This window comes from Brachyhypopomus gauderio, chromosome 1 (genome assembly GCF_052324685.1).
Source record: "Brachyhypopomus gauderio isolate BG-103 chromosome 1, BGAUD_0.2, whole genome shotgun sequence".
Classification (NCBI taxonomy): domain Eukaryota; kingdom Metazoa; phylum Chordata; class Actinopteri; order Gymnotiformes; family Hypopomidae; genus Brachyhypopomus; species Brachyhypopomus gauderio.
The window spans coordinates 7,837,629-7,859,705 of NC_135211.1; the positions used below are offsets into that span (position 1 = coordinate 7,837,629).

At 42.0% G+C, this 22,077-nt stretch overlaps 19 non-coding genes across 19 annotated transcripts; all 19 read left to right on the forward strand.

The window, feature by feature from the left end:
- Nucleotides 1-684: 684 nt before the first annotated feature.
- trnal-uaa (transfer RNA leucine (anticodon UAA)) lies at nt 685-766 on the forward strand. The gene has a single exon. It is a non-coding gene; the product is annotated as a tRNA-Leu (tRNA).
- Nucleotides 767-1,466: 700 nt separating this feature from the next.
- Nucleotides 1,467-1,548, forward strand: trnal-uaa (transfer RNA leucine (anticodon UAA)). The gene has a single exon. It is a non-coding gene; the product is annotated as a tRNA-Leu (tRNA).
- A 702-nt stretch (nt 1,549-2,250) lies between these two features.
- trnal-uaa (transfer RNA leucine (anticodon UAA)) lies at nt 2,251-2,332 on the forward strand. Its single transcript has one exon. It is a non-coding gene; the product is annotated as a tRNA-Leu (tRNA).
- A 702-nt stretch (nt 2,333-3,034) lies between these two features.
- Nucleotides 3,035-3,116, forward strand: trnal-uaa (transfer RNA leucine (anticodon UAA)). Its single transcript has one exon. It is a non-coding gene; the product is annotated as a tRNA-Leu (tRNA).
- Nucleotides 3,117-3,818: 702 nt separating this feature from the next.
- On the forward strand, nt 3,819-3,900 carry trnal-uaa (transfer RNA leucine (anticodon UAA)). Its single transcript has one exon. It is a non-coding gene; the product is annotated as a tRNA-Leu (tRNA).
- Nucleotides 3,901-4,602: 702 nt separating this feature from the next.
- trnal-uaa (transfer RNA leucine (anticodon UAA)) lies at nt 4,603-4,684 on the forward strand. The gene has a single exon. It is a non-coding gene; the product is annotated as a tRNA-Leu (tRNA).
- Nucleotides 4,685-6,168: 1,484 nt separating this feature from the next.
- Nucleotides 6,169-6,250, forward strand: trnal-uaa (transfer RNA leucine (anticodon UAA)). The gene has a single exon. It is a non-coding gene; the product is annotated as a tRNA-Leu (tRNA).
- A 700-nt stretch (nt 6,251-6,950) lies between these two features.
- trnal-uaa (transfer RNA leucine (anticodon UAA)) lies at nt 6,951-7,032 on the forward strand. Its single transcript has one exon. It is a non-coding gene; the product is annotated as a tRNA-Leu (tRNA).
- A 1,484-nt stretch (nt 7,033-8,516) lies between these two features.
- On the forward strand, nt 8,517-8,598 carry trnal-uaa (transfer RNA leucine (anticodon UAA)). Its single transcript has one exon. It is a non-coding gene; the product is annotated as a tRNA-Leu (tRNA).
- A 1,482-nt stretch (nt 8,599-10,080) lies between these two features.
- Nucleotides 10,081-10,162, forward strand: trnal-uaa (transfer RNA leucine (anticodon UAA)). The gene has a single exon. It is a non-coding gene; the product is annotated as a tRNA-Leu (tRNA).
- A 700-nt stretch (nt 10,163-10,862) lies between these two features.
- On the forward strand, nt 10,863-10,944 carry trnal-uaa (transfer RNA leucine (anticodon UAA)). Its single transcript has one exon. It is a non-coding gene; the product is annotated as a tRNA-Leu (tRNA).
- A 1,482-nt stretch (nt 10,945-12,426) lies between these two features.
- Nucleotides 12,427-12,508, forward strand: trnal-uaa (transfer RNA leucine (anticodon UAA)). The gene has a single exon. It is a non-coding gene; the product is annotated as a tRNA-Leu (tRNA).
- Nucleotides 12,509-13,208: 700 nt separating this feature from the next.
- trnal-uaa (transfer RNA leucine (anticodon UAA)) lies at nt 13,209-13,290 on the forward strand. Its single transcript has one exon. It is a non-coding gene; the product is annotated as a tRNA-Leu (tRNA).
- A 1,482-nt stretch (nt 13,291-14,772) lies between these two features.
- trnal-uaa (transfer RNA leucine (anticodon UAA)) lies at nt 14,773-14,854 on the forward strand. Its single transcript has one exon. It is a non-coding gene; the product is annotated as a tRNA-Leu (tRNA).
- Nucleotides 14,855-16,336: 1,482 nt separating this feature from the next.
- trnal-uaa (transfer RNA leucine (anticodon UAA)) lies at nt 16,337-16,418 on the forward strand. Its single transcript has one exon. It is a non-coding gene; the product is annotated as a tRNA-Leu (tRNA).
- A 1,482-nt stretch (nt 16,419-17,900) lies between these two features.
- Nucleotides 17,901-17,982, forward strand: trnal-uaa (transfer RNA leucine (anticodon UAA)). Its single transcript has one exon. It is a non-coding gene; the product is annotated as a tRNA-Leu (tRNA).
- Nucleotides 17,983-18,682: 700 nt separating this feature from the next.
- On the forward strand, nt 18,683-18,764 carry trnal-uaa (transfer RNA leucine (anticodon UAA)). Its single transcript has one exon. It is a non-coding gene; the product is annotated as a tRNA-Leu (tRNA).
- Nucleotides 18,765-20,246: 1,482 nt separating this feature from the next.
- Nucleotides 20,247-20,328, forward strand: trnal-uaa (transfer RNA leucine (anticodon UAA)). The gene has a single exon. It is a non-coding gene; the product is annotated as a tRNA-Leu (tRNA).
- Nucleotides 20,329-21,812: 1,484 nt separating this feature from the next.
- Nucleotides 21,813-21,894, forward strand: trnal-uaa (transfer RNA leucine (anticodon UAA)). The gene has a single exon. It is a non-coding gene; the product is annotated as a tRNA-Leu (tRNA).
- The last annotated feature ends 183 nt before the right edge of the window (nt 21,895-22,077 follow it).

Below are 22,077 nucleotides of genomic sequence, written 5' to 3' on the forward strand. Positions count from 1 at the left end.
CACTCACGGTCAGTTGTGCCCCTGCCAAATCACTTGTCTATGTGAAAAGAAGAAAACGAGTAGCGAAAAGAAAGAAGAAGCAGCAACTCATCCATCATCGTCATCCTTTCCAAGTCCCTTTAAATGCCATCTGCAGGGGTTTTAACTTGCTGTTCATATTTTTGTTGCTTAATATTTCATATAGCTAAATGATATGCAAGTCATTAATGACACATAAGCAGCAGCAATCCACTCAAGATGGGCCTTTTAATTATCCAAGGAGTTCAAGCTGGTATGTCAAAATGGGAACGGTGCTGTGTCCCTCCAAGAAAACGACTTGATACAAATATGCTATGTACACTACCAGATTGTCATGTACTCTGAGTCTAAGCTGTGAGAATTCATAGCACACCAATAAACCCATGCTGAAATTGGAACATTTGTAATGTGCAGGGTGTTAAAAGGCCGGACGATAAAACGTAAGCGTTCATCTACTTATTCAGAATGGCAGGAGAAGAAAGAAGATCAAGTAGTGACATATCCTGCCAGGATGCCTTTTGCAATGTGTTGTATGTGACTGTGTGCTGAGGCGAGGTTGAAGAGGAAGCTGCTTTTATCAGACTGGAAATGATGATTCTTGCCTCTTCCAATTCAACATAAATTCACCTTCTTTCGTGAAAAAGTCGGCAAAGACTTCTTCATAGAGGTAGCGTGGCCGAGTGGTCTAAGGCGCTGGATTTAAGCTCCATTCTCTTCGGAGGCGTGGGTTCAAATCCCACTGCTACAAAGTGGAGTTTTACAAACACTCACGGTCAGTTGTGCCCCTGCCAAATCACTTGTCTATGTGAAAAGAAGAAAACGAGTAGCGAAAAGAAAGAAGAAGCAGCAACTCATCCATCCTTGTCATCCTTTCCAAGTCCCTTTAAATGCCATCTGCAGGGGTTTTAACTTGCTGTTCATATTTTTGTTGCTTAATATTTCATATAGCTAAATGATATGCAAGTCATTAATGACACATAAGCAGCAACAATCCACTCAAGATGGGCCTTTTAATTATCCAAGGAGTTCAAGCTGGTATGTCAAAATGGGAACGGTGCTGTGTCCCTCCAAGAAAACGACTTGATACAAATATGCTATGTACACTACCAGATTGTCATGTACTCTGAGTCTAAGCTGTGAGAATTCATAGCACACCAATAAACCCATGCTGAAATTGGAACATTTGTAATGTGCAGGGTGTTAAAAGGCCGGACGATAAAACGTAAGCGTTCATCTACTTATTCAGAATGGCAGGAGAAGAAAGAAGATCAAGTAGTGACATATCCTGCCAGGATGCCTTTTGCAAAGTGTTGTATGTGACTGTGTGCTAAGGCGACGTTGAAGACGAAGCTGCTTTTATCAGACTGGAAATGATGATTCTTACCTCTTCCAATTCAACATAAATTTACCTTCTTTCGTGAAAAAGTCGGCAAAGACTTCTTCATAGAGGTAGCGTGGCCGAGTGGTCTAAGGCGCTGGATTTAAGCTCCATACTCTTCGGAGGCGTGGGTTCAAATCCCACCGCTACCAAGTGGAGTTTTACAAACACTCACGGTCAGTTGTGCCCCTGCCAAATCACTTGTCTATGTGAAAAGAAGAAAACGAGTAGTGAAAAGAAAGAAGAAGCAGCAACTCATCCATCATCAAGTCATCCTTTCCAAGTCCCTTTAAATGCCATCTGCAGGGGTTTTAACTTGCTGTTCATATTTTTGTTGCTTAATATTTCATATAGCTAAATGATATGCAAGTCATTTATGACACATAAGCAGCAGCAATCCACTCAAGATGGGCCTTTTAATTATCCAAGGAGTTCAAGCAGGTATGTCAAAATGGGAACGGTGCTGTGTCCCTCCAAGAAAACGACTTGATACAAGTATGCTATGTACACTACCAGATTGTCATGTACTCTGAGTCTAAGCTGTGAGAATTCATAGCACACCAATAAACCCATGCTGAAATTGGAACATTAGTAATGTGCAGGGTGTTAAAAGGCCGGACGATAAAACGTAAGCGTTCATCTACTTATTCAGAATGGCAGGAGAAGAAAGAAGATCAAGTAGTGACATATCCTGCCAGGATGCCTTTTGCAAAGTGTTGTATGTGACTGTGTGCTGAGGCGAGGTTGAAGAGGAAGCTGCTTTTATCAGACTGGAAATGATGATTCTTGCCTCTTCCAATTCAACATAAATTCACCTTCTTTCTTGAAAAAGTCGGCAAAGACTTCTTCATAGAGGTAGCGTGGCCGAGTGGTCTAAGGCGCTGGATTTAAGCTCCATTCTCTTCGGAGGCGTGGGTTCAAATCCCACCGCTACAAAGTGGAGTTTTACAAACACTCACGGTCAGTTGTGCCCCTGCCAAATCACTTGTCTATGTGAAAAGAAGAAAACGAGTAGCGAAAAGAAAGAAGAAGCAGCAACTCATCCATCATCAAGTCATCCTTTCCAAGTCCCTTTAAATGCCATCTGCAGGGGTTTTAACTTGCTGTTCATATTTTTGTTGCTTAATATTTCATATAGCTAAATGATATGCAAGTCATTAATGACACATAAGCAGCAGCAATCCACTCAAGATGGCCCTTTTAATTATCCAAGGAGTTCAAGCTGGTATGTCAAAATGGGAACGGTGCTGTGTCCCTCCAAGAAAACGACTTGATACAAATATGCTATGTACACTACCAGATTGTCATGTACTCTGAGTCTAAGCTGTGAGAATTCATAGCACACCAATAAACCCATGCTGAAATTGGAACATTTGTAATGTGCAGGGTGTTAAAAGGCCGGACGATAAAACGTAAGCGTTCATCTACTTATTCAGAATGGCAGGAGAAGAAAGAAGATCAAGTAGTGACATATCCTGCCAGGATGCCTTTTGCAAAGTGTTGTATGTGACTGTGTGCTAAGGCGACGTTGAAGACGAAGCTGCTTTTATCAGACTGGAAATGATGATTCTTACCTCTTCCAATTCAACATAAATTTACCTTCTTTCGTGAAAAAGTCGGCAAAGACTTCTTCATAGAGGTAGCGTGGCCGAGTGGTCTAAGGCGCTGGATTTAAGCTCCATTCTCTTCGGAGGCGTGGGTTCAAATCCCACCGCTACCAAGTGGAGTTTTACAAACACTCACGGTCAGTTGTGCCCCTGCCAAATCACTTGTCTATGTGAAAAGAAGAAAACGAGTAGTGAAAAGAAAGAAGAAGCAGCAACTCATCCATCATCAAGTCATCCTTTCCAAGTCCCTTTAAATGCCATCTGCAGGGGTTTTAACTTGCTGTTCATATTTTTGTTGCTTAATATTTCATATAGCTAAATGATATGCAAGTCATTTATGACACATAAGCAGCAGCAATCCACTCAAGATGGGCCTTTTAATTATCCAAGGAGTTCAAGCAGGTATGTCAAAATGGGAACGGTGCTGTGTCCCTCCAAGAAAACGACTTGATACAAGTATGCTATGTACACTACCAGATTGTCATGTACTCTGAGTCTAAGCTGTGAGAATTCATAGCACACCAATAAACCCATGCTGAAATTGGAACATTAGTAATGTGCAGGGTGTTAAAAGGCCGGACGATAAAACGTAAGCGTTCATCTACTTATTCAGAATGGCAGGAGAAGAAAGAAGATCAAGTAGTGACATATCCTGCCAGGATGCCTTTTGCAAAGTGTTGTATGTGACTGTGTGCTGAGGCGAGGTTGAAGAGGAAGCTGCTTTTATCAGACTGGAAATGATGATTCTTGCCTCTTCCAATTCAACATAAATTCACCTTCTTTCTTGAAAAAGTCGGCAAAGACTTCTTCATAGAGGTAGCGTGGCCGAGTGGTCTAAGGCGCTGGATTTAAGCTCCATTCTCTTCGGAGGCGTGGGTTCAAATCCCACCGCTACAAAGTGGAGTTTTACAAACACTCACGGTCAGTTGTGCCCCTGCCAAATCACTTGTCTATGTGAAAAGAAGAAAACGAGTAGCGAAAAGAAAGAAGAAGCAGCAACTCATCCATCATCAAGTCATCCTTTCCAAGTCCCTTTAAATGCCATCTGCAGGGGTTTTAACTTGCTGTTCATATTTTTGTTGCTTAATATTTCATATAGCTAAATGATATGCAAGTCATTAATGACACATAAGCAGCAGCAATCCACTCAAGATGGCCCTTTTAATTATCCAAGGAGTTCAAGCTGGTATGTCAAAATGGGAACGGTGCTGTGTCCCTCCAAGAAAACGACTTGATACAAATATGCTATGTACACTACCAGATTGTCATGTACTCTGAGTCTAAGCTGTGAGAATTCATAGCACACCAATAAACCCATGCTGAAATTGGAACATTTGTAATGTGCAGGGTGTTAAAAGGCCGGACGATAAAACGTAAGCGTTCATCTACTTATTCAGAATGGCAGGAGAAGAAAGAAGATCAAGTAGTGACATATCCTGCCAGGATGCCTTTTGCAAAGTGTTGTATGTGACTGTGTGCTGAGGCGAGGTTGAAGAGGAAGCTGCTTTTATGAGACTGGAAATGATGATTCTTGCCTCTTCCAATTCAACATAAATTCACCTTCTTTCGTGAAAAAGTTGGCAAAGTCTTCTTCATAGAGGTAGCGTGGCCGAGTGGTCTAAGGCGCTGGATTTAAGCTCCATTCTCTTTGTAGGCGTGGGTTCAAATCCCACTGCTACCAAGTGGAGTTTTACAAACACTCACGGTCAGTTGTGCCCCTGCCAAATCACTTGTCTATGTGAAAAGAAGAAAACGAGTAGCGAAAAGAAAGAAGAAGCAGCAACTCATCCATCATCGTCATCCTTTCCAAGTCCCTTTAAATGCCATCTGCAGGGGTTTTAACTTGCTGTTCATATTTTTGTTGCTTAATATTTCATATAGCTAAATGATATGCAAGTCATTAATGACACATAAGCAGCAGCAATCCACTCAAGATGGGCCTTTTAATTATCCAAGGAGTTCAAGCTGGTATGTCAAAATGGGAACGGTGCTGTGTCCCTCCAAGAAAACGACTTGATACAAATATGCTATGTACACTACCAGATTGTCATGTACTCTGAGTCTAAGCTGTGAGAATTCATAGCACACCAATAAACCCATGCTGAAATTCGAACATTTGTAATGTGCAGGGTGTTAAAAGGCCGGACGATAAAACGTAAGCGTTCATCTACTTATTCAGAATGGCAGGAGAAGAAAGAAGATCAAGTAGTGACATATCCTGCCAGGATGCCTTTTGCAATGTGTTGTATGTGACTGTGTGCTGAGGCGAGGTTGAAGAGGAAGCTGCTTTTATCAGACTGGAAATGATGATTCTTGCCTCTTCCAATTCAACATAAATTCACCTTCTTTCGTGAAAAAGTCGGCAAAGACTTCTTCATAGAGGTAGCGTGGCCGTGTGGTCTAAGGCGCTGCATTTAAGCTCCATTCTCGTCGGAGGCGTGGGTTCAAATCCCACCGCTACCAAGTGGAGTTTTACAAACACTCACGGTCAGTTGTGCCCCTGCCAAATCACTTGTCTATGTGAAAAGAAGAAAACGAGTAGCGAAAAGAAAGAAGAAGCAGCAACTCATCCATCATCAAGTCATCCTTTCCAAGTCCCTTTAAATGCCATCTGCAGGGGTTTTAACTTGCTGTTCATATTTTTGTTGCTTAATATTTCATATAGCTAAATGATATGCAAGTCATTAATGACACATAAGCAGCAGCAATCCACTCAAGATGGCCCTTTTAATTATCCAAGGAGTTCAAGCTGGTATGTCAAAATGGGAACGGTGCTGTGTCCCTCCAAGAAAACGAATGGATACAAATATGCTATGTACACTACCAGATTGTCATGTACTCTGAGTCTAAGCTGTGAGAATTCATAGAACACCAATAAACCCATGCTGAAATTGGAACATTTGTAATGTGCAGGGTGTTAAAAGGCCGGACGATAAAACGTAAGCGTTCATCTACTTATTCAGAATGGCAGGAGAAGAAAGAAGATCAAGTAGTGACATATCCTGCCAGGATGCCTTTTGCAAAGTGTTGTATGTGACTGTGTGCTGAGGCGAGGTTGAAGAGGAAGCTGCTTTTATCACACTGGAAATGATGATTCTTGCCTCTTCCAATTCAACATAAATTCGCCTTCTTTCGTGAAAAAGTCGGCAAAGACTTCTTCAAAGAGGTAGCGTGGCCGAGTGGTCTAAGGCGCTGGATTTAAGCTCCATTCTCTTCGGAGGCATGGGTTCAAATCCCACCGCTTCCAAGTGGAGTTTTACAAACACTCACGGTCAGTTGTGCCCCTGCCAAGTCACTTGTCTATGTGAAAAGAAGAAAACGAGTGGCGAAAAGAAAGAAGAAGCAGCAACTCATCCAACATCGTCATCCTTTTCAAGTCCCTTTAAATGCCATCTGCAGGGGTTTTAACTTGCTGTTCATATTTTTGTTGCTTAATATTTCATATAGCTAAATGATATGCAAGTCATTAATGACACATAAGCAGCAGCAATCCACTCAAGATGGGCCTTTTAATTATCCAAGGAGTTCAAGCTGGTATGTCAAAATGGGAACGGTGCTGTGTCCCTCCAAGAAAACGACTTGATACAAATATGCTATGTACACTACCAGATTGTCATGTACTCTGAGTCTAAGCTGTGAGAATTCATAGCACACCAATAAACCCATGCTGAAATTGGAACATTTGTAATGTGCAGGGTGTTAAAAGGCCGGACGATAAAACGTAAGCGTTCATCTACTTATTCAGAATGGCAGGAGAAGAAAGAAGATCAAGTAGTGACATATCCTGCCAGGATGCCTTTTGCAAAGTGTTGTATGTGACTGTGTGCTGAGGCGAGGTTGAAGAGGAAGCTGCTTTTATCAGACTGGAAATGATGATTCTTGCCTCTTCCAATTCAACATAAATTCACCTTCTTTCGTGAAAAAGTCGGCAAAGACTTCTTCATAGAGGTAGCGTGGCCGAGTGGTCTAAGGCGCTGGATTTAAGCTCCATTCTCTTCGCAGGCGTGGGTTCAAATCCCACCGCTTCCAAGTGGAGTTTTACAAACACTCACGGTCAGTTGTGCCCCTTCCAAGTCACTTGTCTATGTGAAAAGAAGAAAACGAGTAGCGAAAAGAAAGAAGAAGCAGCAACTCATCCATCATCGTCATCCTTTCCAAGTCCCTTTAAATGCCATCTGCAGGGGTTTTAACTTGCTGTTCATATTTTTGTTGCTTAATATTTCATATAGCTAAATGATATGCAAGTCATTAATGACACATAAGCAGCAGCAATCCACTCAAGATGGGCCTTTTAATTATCCAAGGAGTTCAAGCTGGTATGTCAAAATGGGAACGATGCTGTGTCCCTCCAAGAAAACGACTTGATACAAATATGCTATGTACACTACCAGATTGTCATGTACTCTGTGAGTCTAAGCTGTGAGAATTCATAGCACACCAATAAACCCATGCTGAAATTGGAACATTTGTAATGTGCAGGGTGTTAAAAGGCCGGACGATAAAACGTAAGCGTTCATCTACTTATTCAGAATGGCAGGAGAAGAAAGAAGATCAAGTAGTGACATATCCTGCCAGGATGCCTTTTGCAAAGTGTTGTATGTGACTGTGTCCTGAGGCGAGGTTGAAGAGGAAGCTGCTTTTATCAGACTGGAAATGATGATTCTTGCCTCTTCCAATTCAACATAAATTCACCTTCTTTCGTGAAAAAGTCGGCAAAGACTTCTTCATAGAGGTTGCGTGGCCGTGTGGTCTAAGGCGCTGCATTTAAGCTCCATTCTCTTTGGAGGCGTGGGTTCAAATCCCACCGCTACCAAGTGGAGTTTTACAAACACTCACGGTCAGTTGTGCCCCTGCCAAATCACTTGTCTATGTGAAAAGAAGAAAACGAGTAGCGAAAAGAAAGAAGAAGCAGCAACTCATCCATCATCGTCATCCTTTCCAAGTCCCTTTAAAAGCCATCTGCAGGGGTTTTAACTTGCTGTTCATATTTTTGTTGCTTAAGATTTCATATAGCTAAATGATATGCAAGTCATTTATGACACATAAGCAGCAGCAATCCACTCAAGATGGGCCTTTTAATTATCCAAGGAGTTCAAGCTGGTATGTCAAAATGGGAACGGTGCTGTGTCCCTCCAAGAAAACGACTTGATACAAATATGCTATGTACACTACCAGATTGTCATGTACTCTGAGTCTAAGCTGTGAGAATTCATAGCACACCAATAAACCCATGCTGAAATTGGAACATTTGTAATGTGCAGGGTGTTAAAAGGCCGGACGATAAAACGTAAGCGTTCATCTACTTATTCTGAATGGCAGGAGAAGAAAGAAGATCAAGTAGTGACATATCCTGCCAGGATGCCTTTTGCAAAGTGTTGTATGTGACTGTGTGCTGAGGCGAGGTTGAAGAGGAAGCTGCTTTTATCAGACTGGAAATGATGATTCTTGCCTCTTCCAATTCAACATAAATTCACCTTCTTTCGTGAAAAAGTCGGCAAAGACTTCTTCAAAGAGGTAGCGTGGCCGAGTGGTCTAAGGCGCTGGATTTAAGCTCCATTCTCTTCGGAGGCGTGGGTTCAAATCCCACCGCTTCCAAGTGGAGTTTTACAAACACTCACGGTCAGTTGTGCCCCTGCCAAGTCACTTGTCTATGTGAAAAGAAGAAAACGAGTAGCGAAAAGAAAGAAGAAGCAGCAACTCATCCATCATCGTCATCCTTTCCAAGTCCCTTTAAATGCCATCTGCAGGGGTTTTAACTTGCTGTTCATATTTTTGTTGCTTAATATTTCACATAGCTAAATGATATGCAAGTCATTAATGACACATAAGCAGCAGCAATCCACTCAAGATGGGCCTTTTAATTATCCAAGGAGTTCAAGCTGGTATGTCAAAATGGGAACGGTGCTGTGTCCCTCCAAGAAAACGACTTGATACAAATATGCTATGTACACTACCAGATTGTCATGTACTCTGAGTCTAAGCTGTGAGAATTCATAGCACACCAATAAACCCAAGCTGAAATTGGAACATTTGTAACGTGCAGGGTGTTAAAAGGCTGGACGATAAAACTTAAACATTCATCTACTTATTCTGAATGGCAGGAGAAGAAAGAAGATCAAGTAGTGACATATCCTGCCAGGATGCCTTTTGCAAAGTGTTGTATGTGACTGTGTCCTGAGGCGAGGTTGAAGAGGAAGCTGCTTTTATCAGACTGGAAATGATGATTCTTGCCTCTTCCAATTCAACATAAATTCACCTTCTTTCGTGAAAAAGTCGGCAAAGACTTCTTCATAGAGGTTGCGTGGCCGTGTGGTCTAAGGCGCTGCATTTAAGCTCCATTCTCTTTGGAGGCGTGGGTTCAAATCCCACCGCTACCAAGTGGAGTTTTACAAACACTCACGGTCAGTTGTGCCCCTGCCAAATCACTTGTCTATGTGAAAAGAAGAAAACGAGTAGCGAAAAGAAAGAAGAAGCAGCAACTCATCCATCATCGTCATCCTTTCCAAGTCCCTTTAAAAGCCATCTGCAGGGGTTTTAACTTGCTGTTCATATTTTTGTTGCTTAAGATTTCATATAGCTAAATGATATGCAAGTCATTTATGACACATAAGCAGCAGCAATCCACTCAAGATGGGCCTTTTAATTATCCAAGGAGTTCAAGCTGGTATGTCAAAATGGGAACGGTGCTGTGTCCCTCCAAGAAAATGACTTGATACAAATATGCTATGTACACTACCAGATTGTCATGTACTCTGAGTCTAAGCTGTGAGAATTCATAGCACACCAATAAACCCATGCTGAAATTGAAACATTTGTAATGTGCAGGGTGTTAAAAGGCCGGACGATAAAACGTAAGCGTTCATCTACTTATTCAGAATGGCAGGAGAAGAAAGAAGATCAAGTAGTGACATATCCTGCCAGGATGCCTTTTGCAAAGTGTTGTATGTGACTGTGTGCTGAGGCGAGGTTGAAGAGGAAGCTGCTTTTATCAGACTGGAAATGATGATTCTTGCCTCTTCCAATTCAACATAAATTCACCTTCTTTCGTGAAAAAGTCGGCAAAGACTTCTTCATAGAGGTAACGTGGCCGAGTGGTCTAAGGCGCTGGATTTAAGCTCCATTCTCTTCGGAGGCGTGGGTTCAAATCCCACCGCTACCAAGTGGAGTTTTACAAACACTCACGGTCAGTTGTGCCCCTGCCAAATCACTTGTCTATGTGAAAAGAAGAAAACGAGTAGCGAAAAGAAAGAAGAAGCAGCAACTCATCCATCATCGTCATCCTTTCCAAGTCCCTTTAAATGCCATCTGCAGGGGTTTTAACTTGCTGTTCATATTTTTGTTGCTTAATATTTCATATAGCTAAATGATATGCAAGTCATTAATGACACATAAGCAGCAGCAATCCACTCAAGATGGGCCTTTTAATTATCCAAGGAGTTCAAGCTGGTATGTCAAAATGGGAACGGTGCTGTGTCCCTCCAAGAAAATGACTTGATACAAATATGCTATGTACACTACCAGATTGTCATGTACTCTGAGTCTAAGCTGTGAGAATTCATAGCACACCAATAAACCCATGCTGAAATTGGAACATTTGTAATGTGCAGGGTGTTAAAAGGCCGGACGATAAAACCTAAGCGTTCATCTACTTATTCAGAATGGCAGGAGAAGAAAGAAGATCAAGTAGTGACATATCCTGCCAGGATGCCTTTTGCAATGTGTTGTATGTGACTGTGTGCTGAGGCGAGGTTGAAGAGGAAGCTGCTTTTATCAGACTGGAAATGATGATTCTTGCCTCTTCCAATTCAACATAAATTCACCTTCTTTCGTGAAAAAGTCGGCAAAGACTTCTTCATAGAGGTAGCGTGGCCGAGTGGTCTAAGGCGCTGGATTTAAGCTCCATTCTCTTCGGAGGCGTGGGTTCAAATCCCACTGCTACCAAGTGGAGTTTTACAAACACTCACGGTCAGTTGTGCCCCTGCCAAATCACTTGTCTATGTGAAAAGAAGAAAACGAGTAGCGAAAAGAAAGAAGAAGCAGCAACTCATCCATCATCGTCATCCTTTCCAAGTCCCTTTAAATGCCATCTGCAGGGGTTTTAACTTGCTGTTCATATTTTTGTTGCTTAATATTTCATATAGCTAAATGATATGCAAGTCATTAATGACACATAAGCAGCAGCAATCCACTCAAGATGGGCCTTTTAATTATCCAAGGAGTTCAAGCTGGTATGTCAAAATGGGAACGGTGCTGTGTCCCTCCAAGAAAACGACTTGATACAAATATGCTATGTACACTACCAGATTGTCATGTACTCTGAGTCTAAGCTGTGAGAATTCATAGCACACCAATAAACCCATGCTGAAATTGGAACATTTGTAATGTGCAGGGTGTTAAAAGGCCGGACGATAAAACGTAAGCGTTCATCTACTTATTCAGAATGGCAGGAGAAGAAAGAAGATCAAGTAGTGACATATCCTGCCAGGATGCCTTTTGCAATGTGTTGTATGTGACTGTGTGCTGAGGCGAGGTTGAAGAGGAAGCTGCTTTTATCAGACTGGAAATGATGATTCTTGCCTCTTCCAATTCAACATAAATTCACCTTCTTTCGTGAAAAAGTCGGCAAAGACTTCTTCATAGAGGTAGCGTGGCTGTGTGGTCTAAGGCGCTGGATTTAAGCTCCATTCTCGTTGGAGGCATGGGTTCAAATCCCACAGCTACCAAGTGGAGTTTTACAAACACTCACGGTCAGTTGTGCCCCTGCCAAATCACTTGTCTATGTGAAAAGAAGAAAACGAGTAGCGAAAAGAAAGAAGAAGCAGCAACTCATCCATCATCGTCATCCTTTCCAAGTCCCTTTAAATGCCATCTGCAGGGGTTTTAACTTGCTGTTCATATTTTTGTTGCTTAAGATTTCATATAGCTAAATGATATGCAAGTCATTTATGACACATAAGCAGCAGCAATCCACTCAAGATGGGCCTTTTAATTATCCAAGGAGTTCAAGCTGGTATGTCAAAATGGGAACGGTGCTGTGTCCCTCCAAGAAAATGACTTGATACAAATATGCTATGTACACTACCAGATTGTCATGTACTCTGAGTCTAAGCTGTGAGAATTCATAGCACACCAATAAACCCATGCTGAAATTGAAACATTTGTAATGTGCAGGGTGTTAAAAGGCCGGACGATAAAACGTAAGCGTTCATCTACTTATTCAGAATGGCAGGAGAAGAAAGAAGATCAAGTAGTGACATATCCTGCCAGGATGCCTTTTGCAAAGTGTTGTATGTGACTGTGTGCTGAGGCGAGGTTGAAGAGGAAGCTGCTTTTATCAGACTGGAAATGATGATTCTTGCCTCTTCCAATTCAACATAAATTCACCTTCTTTCGTGAAAAAGTCGGCAAAGACTTCTTCATAGAGGTAACGTGGCCGAGTGGTCTAAGGCGCTGGATTTAAGCTCCATTCTCTTCGGAGGCGTGGGTTCAAATCCCACCGCTACCAAGTGGAGTTTTACAAACACTCACGGTCAGTTGTGCCCCTGCCAAATCACTTGTCTATGTGAAAAGAAGAAAACGAGTAGCGAAAAGAAAGAAGAAGCAGCAACTCATCCATCATCGTCATCCTTTCCAAGTCCCTTTAAATGCCATCTGCAGGGGTTTTAACTTGCTGTTCATATTTTTGTTGCTTAATATTTCATATAGCTAAATGATATGCAAGTCATTAATGACACATAAGCAGCAGCAATCCACTCAAGATGGGCCTTTTAATTATCCAAGGAGTTCAAGCTGGTATGTCAAAATGGGAACGGTGCTGTGTCCCTCCAAGAAAATGACTTGATACAAATATGCTATGTACACTACCAGATTGTCATGTACTCTGAGTCTAAGCTGTGAGAATTCATAGCACACCAATAAACCCATGCTGAAATTGGAACATTTGTAATGTGCAGGGTGTTAAAAGGCCGGACGATAAAACGTAAGCGTTCATCTACTTATTCAGAATGGCAGGAGAAGAAAGAAGATCAAGTAGTGACATATCCTGCCAGGATGCCTTTTGCAATGTGTTGTATGTGACTGTGTGCTGAGGCGAGGTTGAAGAGGAAGCTGCTTTTATCAGACTGGAAATGATGATTCTTGCCTCTTCCAATTCAACATAAATTCACCTTCTTTCGTGAAAAAGTCGGCAAAGACTTCTTCATAGAGGTAGCGTGGCCGAGTGGTCTAAGGCGCTGGATTTAAGCTCCATTCTCTTCGGAGGCGTGGGTTCAAATCCCACTGCTACCAAGTGGAGTTTTACAAACACTCACGGTCAGTTGTGCCCCTGCCAAATCACTTGTCTATGTGAAAAGAAGAAAACGAGTAGCGAAAAGAAAGAAGAAGCAGCAACTCATCCATCATCGTCATCCTTTCCAAGTCCCTTTAAATGCCATCTGCAGGGGTTTTAACTTGCTGTTCATATTTTTGTTGCTTAATATTTCATATAGCTAAATGATATGCAAGTCATTAATGACACATAAGCAGCAGCAATCCACTCAAGATGGGCCTTTTAATTATCCAAGGAGTTCAAGCTGGTATGTCAAAATGGGAACGGTGCTGTGTCCCTCCAAGAAAACGACTTGATACAAATATGCTATGTACACTACCAGATTGTCATGTACTCTGAGTCTAAGCTGTGAGAATTCATAGCACACCAATAAACCCATGCTGAAATTGGAACATTTGTAATGTGCAGGGTGTTAAAAGGCCGGACGATAAAACGTAAGCGTTCATCTACTTATTCAGAATGGCAGGAGAAGAAAGAAGATCAAGTAGTGACATATCCTGCCAGGATGCCTTTTGCAATGTGTTGTATGTGACTGTGTGCTGAGGCGAGGTTGAAGAGGAAGCTGCTTTTATCAGACTGGAAATGATGATTCTTGCCTCTTCCAATTCAACATAAATTCACCTTCTTTCGTGAAAAAGTCGGCAAAGACTTCTTCATAGAGGTAGCGTGGCTGTGTGGTCTAAGGCGCTGGATTTAAGCTCCATTCTCGTTGGAGGCATGGGTTCAAATCCCACAGCTACCAAGTGGAGTTTTACAAACACTCACGGTCAGTTGTGCCCCTGCCAAATCACTTGTCTATGTGAAAAGAAGAAAACGAGTAGCGAAAAGAAAGAAGAAGCAGCAACTCATCCATCATCGTCATCCTTTCCAAGTCCCTTTAAATGCCATCTGCAGGGGTTTTAACTTGCTGTTCATATTTTTGTTGCTTAATATTTCATATAGCTAAATGATATGCAAGTCATTAATGACACATAAGCAGCAGCAATCCACTCAAGATGGGCCTTTTAATTATCCAAGGAGTTCAAGGTGGTATGTCAAAATGGGAACGGTGCTGTGTCCCTCCAAGAAAACGACTTGATACAAATATGCTATGTACACTACCAGATTGTCATGTACTCTGAGTCTAAGCTGTGAGAATTCATAGCACACCAATAAACCCATGCTGAAATTGGAACATTTGTAATGTGCAGGGTGTTAAAAGGCCGGACGATAAAACGTAAGCGTTCATCTACTTATTCAGAATGGCAGGAGAAGAAAGAAGATCAAGTAGTGACATATCCTGCCAGGATGCCTTTTGCAATGTGTTGTATGTGACTGTGTGCTGAGGCGAGGTTGAAGAGGAAGCTGCTTTTGTCAGACTGGAAATGATGATTCTTGCCTCTTCCAATTCAACATAAATTCACCTTCTTTCGTGAAAAAGTCGGCAAAGACTTCTTCATAGAGGTAGCGTGGCCGAGTGGTCTAAGGCGCTGGATTTAAGCTCCATTCTCTTCGGAGGCGTGGGTTCAAATCCCACTGCTACCAAGTGGAGTTTTACAAACACTCACGGTCAGTTGTGCCCCTGCCAAATCACTTGTCTATGTGAAAAGAAGAAAACGAGTAGCGAAAAGAAAGAAGAAGCAGCAACTCATCCATCATCGTCATCCTTTCCAAGTCCCTTTAAATGCCATCTGCAGGGGTTTTAACTTGCTGTTCATATTTTTGTTGCTTAATATTTCATATAGCTAAATGATATGCAAGTCATTAATGACACATAAGCAGCAGCAATCCACTCAAGATGGGCCTTTTAATTATCCAAGGAGTTCAAGCTGGTATGTCAAAATGGGAACGGTGCTGTGTCCCTCCAAGAAAACGACTTGATACAAATATGCTATGTACACTACCAGATTGTCATGTACTCTGAGTCTAAGCTGTGAGAATTCATAGCACACCAATAAACCCATGCTGAAATTGGAACATTTGTAATGTGCAGGGTGTTAAAAGGCCGGACGATAAAACGTAAGCGTTCATCTACTTATTCAGAATGGCAGGAGAAGAAAGAAGATCAAGTAGTGACATATCCTGCCAGGATGCCTTTTGCAATGTGTTGTATGTGACTGTGTGCTGAGGCGAGGTTGAAGAGGAAGCTGCTTTTATCACACTGGAAATGATGATTCTTGCCTCTTCCAATTCAACATAAATTCACCTTCTTTCGTGAAAAAGTCGGCAAAGACTTCTTCATAGAGGTAGCGTGGCTGTGTGGTCTAAGGCGCTGGATTTAAGCTCCATTCTCGTTGGAGGCATGGGTTCAAATCCCACAGCTACCAAGTGGAGTTTTACAAACACTCACGGTCAGTTGTGCCCCTGCCAAATCACTTGTCTATGTGAAAAGAAGAAAACGAGTAGCGAAAAGAAAGAAGAAGCAGCAACTCATCCATCATCGTCATCCTTTCCAAGTCCCTTTAAATGCCATCTGCAGGGGTTTTAACTTGCTGTTCATATTTTTGTTGCTTAATATTTCATATAGCTAAATGATATGCAAGTCATTAATGACACATAAGCAGCAGCAATCCACTCAAGATGGGCCTTTTAATTATCCAAGGAGTTCAAGGTGGTATGTCAAAATGGGAACGGTGCTGTGTCCCTCCAAGAAAACGACTTGATACAAATATGCTATGTACACTACCAGATTGTCATGTACTCTGAGTCTAAGCTGTGAGAATTCATAGCACACCAATAAACCCATGCTGAAATTGGAACATTTGTAATGTGCAGGGTGTTAAAAGGCCGGACGATAAAACGTAAGCGTTCATCTACTTATTCAGAATGGCAGGAGAAGAAAGAAGATCAAGTAGTGACATATCCTGCCAGGATGCCTTTTGCAATGTGTTGTATGTGACTGTGTGCTGAGGCGAGGTTGAAGAGGAAGCTGCTTTTGTCAGACTGGAAATGATGATTCTTGCCTCTTCCAATTCAACATAAATTCACCTTCTTTCGTGAAAAAGTCGGCAAAGACTTCTTCATAGAGGTAGCGTGGCCGAGTGGTCTAAGGCGCTGGATTTAAGCTCCATTCTCTTCGGAGGCGTGGGTTCAAATCCCACTGCTACCAAGTGGAGTTTTACAAACACTCACGGTCAGTTGTGCCCCTGCCAAATCACTTGTCTATGTGAAAAGAAGAAAACGAGTAGCGAAAAGAAAGAAGAAGCAGCAACTCATCCATCATCGTCATCCTTTCCAAGTCCCTTTAAATGCCATCTGCAGGGGTTTTAACTTGCTGTTCATATTTTTGTTGCTTAATATTTCATATAGCTAAATGATATGCAAGTCATTAATGACACATAAGCAGCAGCAATCCACTCAAGATGGGCCTTTTAATTATCCAAGGAGTTCAAGCTGGTATGTCAAAATGGGAACGGTGCTGTGTCCCTCCAAGAAAACGACTTGATACAAATATGCTATGTACACTACCAGATTGTCATGTACTCTGAGTCTAAGCTGTGAGAATTCATAGCACACCAATAAACCCATGCTGAAATTGGAACATTTGTAATGTGCAGGGTGTTAAAAGGCCGGACGATAAAACATAAGCGTTCATCTACTTATTCAGAATGGCAGGAGAAGAAAGAAGATCAAGTAGTGACATATCCTGCCAGGATGCCTTTTGCAATGTGTTGTATGTGACTGTGTGCTGAGGCGAGGTTGAAGAGGAAGCTGCTTTTATCACACTGGAAATGATGATTCTTGCCTCTTCCAATTCAACATAAATTCACCTTCTTTCGTGAAAAAGTCGGCAAAGACTTCTTCATAGAGGTAGCGTGGCTGTGTGGTCTAAGGCGCTGGATTTAAGCTCCATTCTCGTTGGAGGCATGGGTTCAAATCCCACAGCTACCAAGTGGAGTTTTACAAACACTCACGGTCAGTTGTGCCCCTGCCAAATCACTTGTCTATGTGAAAAGAAGAAAACGAGTAGCGAAAAGAAAGAAGAAGCAGCAACTCATCCATCATCGTCATCCTTTCCAAGTCCCTTTAAATGCCATCTGCAGGGGTTTTAACTTGCTGTTCATATTTTTGTTGCTTAATATTTCATATAGCTAAATGATATGCAAGTCATTAATGACACATAAGCAGCAGCAATCCACTCAAGATGGGCCTTTTAATTATCCAAGGAGTTCAAGGTGGTATGTCAAAATGGGAACGGTGCTGTGTCCCTCCAAGAAAACGACTTGATACAAATATGCTATGTACACTACCAGATTGTCATGTACTCTGAGTCTAAGCTGTGAGAATTCATAGCACACCAATAAACCCATGCTGAAATTGGAACATTTGTAATGTGCAGGGTGTTAAAAGGCCGGACGATAAAACGTAAGCGTTCATCTACTTATTCAGAATGGCAGGAGAAGAAAGAAGATCAAGTAGTGACATATCCTGCCAGGATGCCTTTTGCAATGTGTTGTATGTGACTGTGTGCTGAGGCGAGGTTGAAGAGGAAGCTGCTTTTGTCAGACTGGAAATGATGATTCTTGCCTCTTCCAATTCAACATAAATTCACCTTCTTTCGTGAAAAAGTCGGCAAAGACTTCTTCATAGAGGTAGCGTGGCCGAGTGGTCTAAGGCGCTGGATTTAAGCTCCATTCTCTTCGGAGGCGTGGGTTCAAATCCCACTGCTACCAAGTGGAGTTTTACAAACACTCACGGTCAGTTGTGCCCCTGCCAAATCACTTGTCTATGTGAAAAGAAGAAAACGAGTAGCGAAAAGAAAGAAGAAGCAGCAACTCATCCATCATCGTCATCCTTTCCAAGTCCCTTTAAATGCCATCTGCAGGGGTTTTAACTTGCTGTTCATATTTTTGTTGCTTAATATTTCATATAGCTAAATGATATGCAAGTCATTAATGACACATAAGCAGCAGCAATCCACTCAAGATGGGCCTTTTAATTATCCAAGGAGTTCAAGCTGGTATGTCAAAATGGGAACGGTGCTGTGTCCCTCCAAGAAAACGACTTGATACAAATATGCTATGTACACTACCAGATTGTCATGTACTCTGAGTCTAAGCTGTGAGAATTCATAGCACACCAATAAACCCATGCTGAAATTGGAACATTTGTAATGTGCAGGGTGTTAAAAGGCCGGACGATAAAACGTAAGCGTTCATCTACTTATTCAGAATGGCAGGAGAAGAAAGAAGATCAAGTAGTGACATATCCTGCCAGGATGCCTTTTGCAATGTGTTGTATGTGACTGTGTGCTGAGGCGAGGTTGAAGAGGAAGCTGCTTTTGTCAGACTGGAAATGATGATTCTTGCCTCTTCCAATTCAACATAAATTCACCTTCTTTCGTGAAAAAGTCGGCAAAGACTTCTTCATAGAGGTAGCGTGGCCGAGTGGTCTAAGGCGCTGGATTTAAGCTCCATTCTCTTCGGAGGCGTGGGTTCAAATCCCACTGCTACCAAGTGGAGTTTTACAAACACTCACGGTCAGTTGTGCCCCTGCCAAATCACTTGTCTATGTGAAAAGAAGAAAACGAGTAGCGAAAAGAAAGAAGAAGCAGCAACTCATCCATCATCGTCATCCTTTCCAAGTCCCTTTAAATGCCATCTGCAGGGGTTTTAACTTGCTGTTCATATTTTTGTTGCTTAATATTTCATATAGCTAAATGATATGCAAGTCATTAATGACACATAAGCAGCAGCAATCCACTCAAGATGGGCCTTTTAATTATCCAAGGAGTTCAAGCTGGTATGTCAAAATGGGAACGGTGCTGTGTCCCTCCAAGAAAACGACTTGATACAAATATGCTATGTACACTACCAGATTGTCATGTACTCTGAGTCTAAGCTGTGAGAATTCATAGCACACCAATAAACCCATGCTGAAATTGGAACATTTGTAATGTGCAGGGTGTTAAAAGGCCGGACGATAAAACATAAGCGTTCATCTACTTATTCAGAATGGCAGGAGAAGAAAGAAGATCAAGTAGTGACATATCCTGCCAGGATGCCTTTTGCAATGTGTTGTATGTGACTGTGTGCTGAGGCGAGGTTGAAGAGGAAGCTGCTTTTATCACACTGGAAATGATGATTCTTGCCTCTTCCAATTCAACATAAATTCACCTTCTTTCGTGAAAAAGTCGGCAAAGACTTCTTCATAGAGGTAGCGTGGCTGTGTGGTCTAAGGCGCTGGATTTAAGCTCCATTCTCGTTGGAGGCATGGGTTCAAATCCCACAGCTACCAAGTGGAGTTTTACAAACACTCACGGTCAGTTGTGCCCCTGCCAAATCACTTGTCTATGTGAAAAGAAGAAAACGAGTAGCGAAAAGAAAGAAGAAGCAGCAACTCATCCATCATCGTCATCCTTTCCAAGTCCCTTTAAATGCCATCTGCAGGGGTTTTAACTTGCTGTTCATATTTTTGTTGCTTAATATTTCATATAGCTAAATGATATGCAAGTCATTAATGACACATAAGCAGCAGCAATCCACTCAAGATGGGCCTTTTAATTATCCAAGGAGTTCAAGGTGGTATGTCAAAATGGGAACGGTGCTGTGTCCCTCCAAGAAAACGACTTGATACAAATATGCTATGTACACTACCAGATTGTCATGTACTCTGAGTCTAAGCTGTGAGAATTCATAGCACACCAATAAACCCATGCTGAAATTGGAACATTTGTAATGTGCAGGGTGTTAAAAGGCCGGACGATAAAACGTAAGCGTTCATCTACTTATTCAGAATGGCAGGAGAAGAAAGAAGATCAAGTAGTGACATATCCTGCCAGGATGCCTTTTGCAATGTGTTGTATGTGACTGTGTGCTGAGGCGAGGTTGAAGAGGAAGCTGCTTTTGTCAGACTGGAAATGATGATTCTTGCCTCTTCCAATTCAACATAAATTCACCTTCTTTCGTGAAAAAGTCGGCAAAGACTTCTTCATAGAGGTAGCGTGGCCGAGTGGTCTAAGGCGCTGGATTTAAGCTCCATTCTCTTCGGAGGCGTGGGTTCAAATCCCACTGCTACCAAGTGGAGTTTTACAAACACTCACGGTCAGTTGTGCCCCTGCCAAATCACTTGTCTATGTGAAAAGAAGAAAACGAGTAGCGAAAAGAAAGAAGAAGCAGCAACTCATCCATCATCGTCATCCTTTCCAAGTCCCTTTAAATGCCATCTGCAGGGGTTTTAACTTGCTGTTCATATTTTTGTTGCTTAATATTTCATATAGCTAAATGATATGCAAGTCATTAATGACACATAAGCAGCAGCAATCCACTCAAGATGGGCCTTTTAATTATCCAAGGAGTTCAAGCTGGTATGTCAAAATGGGAACGGTGCTGTGTCCCTCCAAGAAAACGACTTGATACAAATATGCTATGTACACTACCAGATTGTCATGTACTCTGAGTCTAAGCTGTGAGAATTCATAGCACACCAATAAACCCATGCTGAAATTGGAACATTTGTAATGTGCAGGGTGTTAAAAGGCCGGACGATAAAACGTAAGCGTTCATCTACTTATCCAGAATGGCAGGAGAAGAAAGAAGATCAAGTAGTGACATATCCTGCCAGGATGCCTTTTGCAATGTGTTGTATGTGACTGTGTGCTGAGGCGAGGTTGAAGAGGAAGCTGCTTTTATCAGACTGGAAATGATGATTCTTGCCTCTTCCAATTCAACATAAATTCACCTTCTTTCGTGAAAAAGTCGGCAAAGACTTCTTCATAGAGGTAGCGTGGCCGTGTGGTCTAAGGCGCTGCATTTAAGCTCCATTCTCGTCGGAGGCGTGGGTTCAAATCCCACCGCTACCAAGTGGAGTTTTACAAACACTCACGGTCAGTTGTGCCCCTGCCAAATCACTTGTCTATGTGAAAAGAAGAAAACGAGTAGCGAAAAGAAAGAAGAAGCAGCAACTCATCCATCATCAAGTCATCCTTTCCAAGTCCCTTTAAATGCCATCTGCAGGGGTTTTAACTTGCTGTTCATATTTTTGTTGCTTAATATTTCATATAGCTAAATGATATGCAAGTCATTAATGACACATAAGCAGCAGCAATCCACTCAAGATGGCCCTTTTAATTATCCAAGGAGTTCAAGCTGGTATGTCAAAATGGGAACGGTGCTGTGTCCCTCCAAGAAAACGAATGGATACAAATATGCTATGTACACTACCAGATTGTCATGTACTCTGAGTCTAAGCTGTGAGAATTCATAGCACACCAATAAACCCATGCTGAAATTGGAACATTTGTAATGTGCAGGGTGTTAAAAGGCCGGACGATAAAACGTAAGCGTTCATCTACTTATTCAGAATGGCAGGAGAAGAAAGAAGATCAAGTAGTGACATATCCTGCCAGGATGCCTTTTGCAATGTGTTGTATGTGACTGTGTGCTGAGGCGAGGTTGAAGAGGAAGCTGCTTTTATCAGACTGGAAATGATGATTCTTGCCTCTTCCAATTCAACATAAATTCACCTTCTTTCGTGAAAAAGTCGGCAAAGACTTCTTCATAGAGGTAGCGTGGCCGAGTGGTCTAAGGCGCTGGATTTAAGCTCCATTCTCTTCGGAGGCGTGGGTTCAAATCCCACTGCTACCAAGTGGAGTTTTACAAACACTCACGGTCAGTTGTGCCCCTGCCAAATCACTTGTCTATGTGAAAAGAAGAAAACGAGTAGCGAAAAGAAAGAAGAAGCAGCAAGTCATCCTTTCCAAGTCCCTTTAAATGCCATCTGCAGGGGTTTTAACTTGCTGTTCATATTTTTGTTGCTTAATATTTCAT